Here is a 7,780-nt window from a genome sequence, read left to right as displayed (position 1 = left end):
TAGAAGAGAGAGAGTAATGGGGGAGAAGTATTGAGGAAGAAGAAGAGTGAGAGTGGGAGCATGTGGGAGGTAGGGGAAAGGGAAGAGAGGAGTGGGAGGGGGAGGGATGGGTGGGGAAAAGGTGGTGGGTTGGTGCGGATTAGCAGTAGCGCGGGAGTTAAAACACGCTGCTACTAAGGAAGTAGCAGCAGCGTGATTTGGGCAACGGCGCTACTACTAACCGGGACCAAAAAGTGTGCCAATTTGAAATTTAGCAGCAGCGACCTCATAAAAAGCGCACTACTACTATATCCATAGCAGTAGTGTGGCTCGCGGCACCGCGCTGCTGCTAAATGGAGTTGGGTGGACACCGCCGGTCGATATTTGTAGCAGCGCGGTTTACACCCAGCGCGCTACTGCTAAAAAATTGTCATTAGCGAGTTTCCCGCACACGCGCTACTACTAATTAGCAGCAGCGCTCCTTTTTGAGCCGCGCTGCTGCTAAGATTCTGTGTATAGGCTTTTCCCTAGTAGTGATGCTACGTGCGTGCCTCTACTATGACACGTGTGCGCCTCTACATCGACCAGTATGTACGTACATGTTCGCGACCAGAATGACAATGCTACGAACGCTTCGACCAGGTGGGTCCCGACTGTCAGGCAATTCCTTGCGTGTGAAGATGTAGCTGGTGGGTCCCAGCAGTCAAGGGGGCAAATCGTTTTTTTTTCGGGCGCACTTCCTTGCGTGCGAAGATGTAGCTGGTGAGTCCCAGCAGTCAGGGGGCGAATCATTTATTTTTGCCTGTAATATGGACGCACTTCCTTGCGTGCGAAGATGTAGCTGGTAGGTCCCAGCAGTCAGGGGGCAAATGATTTTTTCGCGAAATACGGTGGCCCGTCCGGTGGGTCCCTGCTGTCAGGTGGAGGAATAATTATTTTCCGTGTAATAAGGATGCACTTCCTTGCTGCGGCCATGGACCCAGCTGTCAGCCTCTCCACATACAGTCAACGTCTGATGGATGTTGTTCCTTGACTACTTTGACCATGCCGCGCCGAGAGCACCAGGGTGGTGGACGCAAGCGAGGCCTAGGAAGGGGACGACACGGAGCCGGGGAAGACGCGGCAGTGGAAGCCCACACGGAGAGTAGTACGAGGGTTCACTGGTTCAGCTGCGGTGTGAGGCTGCCATCGCTGCAGGGCCTGGCCGGCGTGGGAATAGTAGGGGGCGGTGAGGCCTCCGCGGTAGCACAGCCGGCCACGGGAGGCAGGAGCATGCGGCACGACCTGCGCTACTTTGGGCGACTGGAGCAAGAAGACCGGAGGTTGAAGAAGAACTATGGTCGTTGGATGGACATTGTACGGTCACTGGAGCTAGAATCGTTCATATTAACTAAGTTGACAAAGCCCTCCGTCCCCGTCAATTTGTAGGCCCACAAGTCAGCCTCCCACCAAGGTGGGCCCCAGCTAGCAGGGGTATTCATTTTTTTGTGCGTAATAAGGAGGCACTTCTGGTGGGTCCGAGCTGACAGCGGGGGGAACGTTTTTTCGTGAAATACGGTGGCCCGTCCGGTGGGTCCCAGCAGTTAGGGGAAACGTTTTTTTCGCGAAATAAGGTTGCCCATCCGGTGGTTCCATGCTGTCAGGTGGAGGAATAATTATTTTGCGCGTAATAAGGAGGCACTTCCTTGCGGCCGCCTGGAACCAGCTGTCAGCCTCTCCATGTACAGTACTCTTCCGATGGAAGTCGGTTGTTGACCATGTTGACCACACCGCGCCGAGAGCACCAGGGCGGTGGACGACGGCAAGGCCTAGGAAGGGGACGACATGGAGCCGGGGAAGACGCAGCAGTGGAAGCCAGCACGGAGAGGAGTACGAGGGTTCACTAGTTCGGCTGCGGTGTGAGGCTGTCGTCGCCGCAGAATAACAGGGGGTGTGGGTGAGTAGAGGGAAGGCCTGGCCAGCGGTGGGAGTATTACGGGGCGGTGAGGCCTCCGCGGTATCACAGCCGGCCACGGGAGGGAGCACGCGACACGATTGGCGCTGCTTTGGGCGGCTGGAGCAAGAAGACCAGAGGTTGAAGAAGCACTACGTCCGTTGAATGGACATCGTCCGATCACTGCATCTAGAACCGTTTACATTGACTAAGTTGACAATGCCCTTGGTACGCGTCAACTTAGTTGGCCCACAGCTCGGATTTGGCACAGAACATATAGCCCATTTGCGATTTGTAAGAATGTACATCCCATTTTTTAATTCTAATGGAATTTACTACAGCCCATTTACAATTTGTTAAAAGTACAGCCCAACTTCTAGCTAGGACAACGATTAATAATTTCAAACAACCGCTCATAACAGAATTCAAAAAAATTACCACATTTTGATGGGATCTGAAATATTTTTATCCGAAATTTCTAATCAGGTTAAACATAATTTCAAAATAAAGTTGTATTACGTTAAAATCCAACGAAATATTGTGCGCACAACAAGTAATGAAATTAAAATTTTCAAATTCCAAAAATAATATATTTTTAAAACTAATTATGCATAGCTCCTAGGAAAGTTTGCAGCCCAGCAGGGCGGAGAATAACAAGTTGACCCGGATATTGTGTACAACTGTCGGCCCAGTTGCATTGTTGATGTTGAAAAAAAGGCCTGTGTAGTATAGTACAACCTAACATAGCCACTCAGCCCACATTCAACAACGTGGGAAACGCCCAAACAAGGCTTCTGTATAACACTTTGAAGTCATTGAGCTCAATGAATAACTTAAGAAAAAAGTTAGATTACAGTGGAACCTAATTAAAAGCTGTCACGGGCAAATAAATAATTCAATGGGTCCCACTTGTGCATGTGTGCGTTTGTGTGTGTGTGTGCGCGTGTGGCTGTGTGTGTGAGAGAGAGAGAGAGATAGAGAGAGACCCATTGGTCTATGCTCGTAAATACATCTTTCAGCCATATGCATTGCTGATGCTCAGTAAAAACTTATATAGTTGACACAATCATAAAGAACATCATAGCACACTGAACTTGCATACAAAAATTTCACGCAGGCGGCACAATCAGGATGGAAGCAGTGGATCGCTACGGGTAGGGCTATGTCGAAACCAACGAAGTCGTACATAACGGCTCATCGTCTTTATCAATGATGGGGAAATATCTTGAATGCTATGCAAAGAAAACAGACAGACAACACAAAAAGTTCTGCTAGCACATTAAATTGACGTACAACCCTTTCTAAAAAAAGTTCAGGTACAAAATTAGGATAGGTCACAATCAAATGTACTAGCATATCAGTGATTCACACCCATAGCTCGGATTTAACTAGTATCTGACAAGATTCAGTTGTTACCTCAAATTAGAGCACATCCAGGCAGCCAACCCTGCCTCTTCTCCCAAAGAAGCAGTGGCCTCCGCCGCGCGATGGAGTAGGCCCTGTGCCATCAATCGTTCCGAGCAACACGGGGAAAGTCTGACGTTGACTCCTGTAATGGACGTCGTCGACGGACCCTGGCACCAGCGGCGGTGCCAGGACTTCGATTGATGGATTGACCACTTCTTCGACATGCATGAACACTCGATACAGGTACATCCCTTATGTGGTCTGCGGCGGCCTTGGTGGCGACGAATAGTACAACCCCAGTTCCTGCACCGGTATCTCAACACCAATCACCTTCGGTATGGTGGACGGCTTCTTCATCCATGCCATAACCGTCAGAGCCCAGCTATCTGGAGGAACAAACATACTTACGAGCTCACCTCCAAGGTCATTGATAAGCTCGTTCATGGACTCATTGTTCCAAGCACGTCGAGGCATGCCGTGGAAGGTAAGCTTTGTTAAAAACTCAAGCTCAGAGGGCACCGAGCCCCATCCTGGGTGCCACCAATCAAAGCTCACCAGCGCACCATCGTAGAACAAACGCCGGGAAGATTCGAACACATGACTGCAGTCGAAAGTTGTCCAGAACCTGACAAAGAAATCAGCCGGTGGCGGGTAGACTTTGACGAGCAAGTCACTTATTTGGACGCCGTGCACAATGCCAAGAGATTTGACAAGGTTGTCCGGCGAGACGGGAGGCCGATCACAGTTGATGGTTACCATCATCACTTTGCCGGCAAACTGGTCGTCAAGCGCCGCCATGCCACTGTTGAGCGACAGCAAGCAGCGACTGAAGGCAGGACGGACCTCGGGATCTCCGGCTCGGAGATCGATGTTGACCGGCGACATGATAGTGCTCTTGAGTACAGGGAGTACAGGAGGGGGATTTGGGGGAACTGGAGTAGGAATCGAGATTCCAAAGGTGGGGGAGGGGCGGGAGACTGGGGATGAAAAGGTAGCATCAATTTCGAGCATGCGCCAATATGCTCTCGGTGCGCAAGCACATGAAAACACCGGTGGCGCCCACATGTCGGCCTAAGAGTCCTTATTCTTTCTTTTTTGAAGAGCCCGACCTTTTGTTCAGGATCTTTTGAGAGCCCGGCCTGAGAGTCATAATTGACTTGTTTGGCATTGCGTTACTACTCGGCCCATATTCAACGACACCTCACTGACCCAAACAAGTGTACATCATCAAAAAGACACTAAGCTCAAATTATATAACTTGAAAAAAGGAGATATACTCTAAACACTAGAGAATGGTGATGGCCTCATTTAGCCCATGTCAGGACCCCGACTCAATGCCATATTGATCTAGCATGTAACACCTCATATCACTTTGCGGCCTCACGCACGGTATTCCCACGGGTGTCGCCTTACCTTTTCCCGGGACCGTTTGCGCCTTTTGGCACACGTATATGACAGTGTCGCTAGCATCCATATGATAAGGAGCCCGGGCTGACATGGCTAGTCGTAAACCCAAAGTGGCACAAACTTACAGGGACAGGCATCCATGACCCAGCATCGGACGTGTCGGTCATCAGCGAGTGAATCCAGGCTGTAGCACTGGGCTAGCAGGACTCCGGTGAACCGGGCTGTAGCGGGCTAACAGGACTCCGGTATTCATCGCGTGACATTTCCCCGAAGGGACAGACACAGGAACGAAGAAGGACACATGCCGGCCAGCCTAAGTGTTCCGGAGCAGTAGCAAGCTACCATGGCTCAGTGGAAACACTAGGAGACATTTCCCGGTAAGAGAGGCTACTAAATATAAACAACTAGATGGTCAGATCCCACACATACCAAGCATTTCAATAACATACACACAATATGCTCGATATGTGCAAATACAACATGGCATCACAACATGACTCTACGACTCAAGTAATTTAATCATTAGGCTCCGAGGAGCGAGATATTACAAACATGGGTCTCATGACCCAACAATCAGAGCATACAAGTCAAAGCACAAGCGGAAGCTATCATGTCTGGGTACAGACATCCATAAATGAAAAAGGCTAAGAAGCCTGACTATCTACCAGATCCTGCCGAGGGCACAAGATCGTAGCTGAGGTATCAAGCTAAACGTCGAAGTCCACGCGGAACTACTAGCGAGACCGAAGTCTCTCTGCAAAAACATAAATAGGCAAACGTGAGTACAAATGTACCCAGCAAGACTTACATCAGAACTAACTACATATGCTTCATTATCAACAAAGGGGATGGTGGGGTTTAACTGCAGCAAGCCAGCTTTGACTCGGTGGCTATCCTGAACTACGACTGCAAGTAACTCTTTTGAGGTGGCGCACACGAGTCCACATATTCACCATATCAATACACCACTATGGATCCGCTCCCGTCTCCCTACGAGAACGCCATCCATAGCACTCACGTTTATCTTGCGTATTTTAGAGTATCCACTTTCACTTGTCTATGAACTGATATAAGCAACCCAGAAGTCCTTTTCCGCGGACACGGCTATTCGAATAGATGATGTTAACCCTGCAGGGGTGTACTTCTTCATACATGTTTCCACCACTTAGCGTCTGCACACGATATGTGCTCGGCAGACTTCAAGCGAAAGCCGACGTGGGTGTAGACCACGACCTACCTAAACACTCAAGTCTCTAGTCCAGGTTTATCGCCTATTCGGGTTCCATCCATGAGGAGATCCGGCCGGAGTTTCGCTCACAGCCCCAAACGATGTGAACAGGGTTCCGTGACACCAAACGGGCACCCGGTATACCCGGCCACGTGCCTACCGCATCACAGCCCACCCCTACGGTCAGCGCTGTCCATGGCCTCCAGCATACTACAAACACCAGAAACTACTTGCAACTCCTGGACAGAGGACTAGGGTGAATAAGAAGTCGAGCGGGGTCATATTTCAGGGCCCAATGTATGGTAGTAGCTGAATCATGGATCACAAACATAGAACTCAGTTCCTGAGGACGGCTTCAATGAGACAACCCACCATGTACTCCTACATGGCCTCTCACCGCTACCTTTACCAAATCGTGTTCACACACTTAGCTCACACACAGTAGGACATGTTCACACACCTCTGATTCATCCCCGATGAATCAGACCTGACTCAACTCTAAGCAGTAGCAGGCATGACAAACAAACATGAATGAGTAGGCACAACAGGGCTCAAACAACCCCTACTCATGCTAGTGGGTTTCATCTATTTACTGTGGCAATGACAGGTCATGCAGAGGATAAAGGGGTTCAGCTACCGCAGCAAGTAACAAATGAATCGGTGTTGTCCTAATGCATTAAAAGAGAGCAGGAGCGAGAGAGTAGGATTGTATCGGAATGAACAAGGGGGTTTTGCTTGCCTGGCACTTCTGAAGATAACATTGAGTCTTCATCAGTGTCAACGATCACATCATCGGTATCACGTCTATCGAGAGGGGACAAATACCGGCAACACAGAAGGGAACACAATCAATGCAATGCACAATATGATGCATGATCATGACATGGCAAAATGAATGTGTTTTGAGCTAATGCAACTAGCAACAGATTAAATGAAGTTGGTTTGAATACAAGATTCAAATTCAAACTCCATATGTGATTATTCAAATGCCATTTAATTGATTTGTGCTAAACAGCAGCTATAAGTTGTTCTAACATGCATGAAAATGGTACAGATGGATTCCTTGAATTTTTCTGATAATTTTTCATATATAAATTATTCAATTTGGAGTTACGGTTGAATTTCTATGATTTTTAGAAGTTTTAGGCATTTTCTGGAATTATTAAATCATTTAAGGTTTATTTAAATTCCAGAAAGGAATTATTGCGTCAGCACTAGGTCATGCTGAACTCAGCAGAGTCAACAGGGGCTGGTCCGGGTCAAACCTGACCAGTGGGGCCCATTGGTCAGTGACACACCGCTGGCATGAGTCACTGACGTGTGGGGCCGATCAAATGCCACGTCAGCAAGTCAAACTGACATCGAGGCCCACATGTCCGTGAGATAGAGAGCTAACAGGGGGTTATTTAACTTAACCTGTGTTTTTAACAGCAGCGGTCCCACATGTCATGCACAAGGGTTTAATTAACTGAGTGATTAGCACCTAACCTAATGCTCCACGTGAGCTCTAATCGGCGTTTAGCCGCCGGCGTAACAGGGCACGGCGAGGTCGCTCGTTCGGCCAACTCCGGCGACGGGAGGTCGCGCGGCCGGGTGCGTTGGAACACCCGCAGCAGGGCGCGTACGATGGTGGTGGTGGCTGGAGCTGATGCGGGCTGTAGCAGCACCGGCGATGAGCTCGGCGGCGGCGATGCTCGGGCTCGGTCGGGGCGCGGGGCTGCAGCTTGCTAGCGGGCAGGTTGAGAGGCGCAAGAGCACCAAGGGAGCTCCTGGAGCACTACCGCGTGCTCGGACGTGAGCAGATCGAGCTCAGGCCACGGCGGCGA

This window comes from Triticum aestivum, chromosome 6B (assembly GCF_018294505.1).
Source record: "Triticum aestivum cultivar Chinese Spring chromosome 6B, IWGSC CS RefSeq v2.1, whole genome shotgun sequence".
Lineage (NCBI taxonomy): Eukaryota > Viridiplantae > Streptophyta > Magnoliopsida > Poales > Poaceae > Triticum > Triticum aestivum.
Note: the sequence above shows the minus strand (reverse complement) of the source record.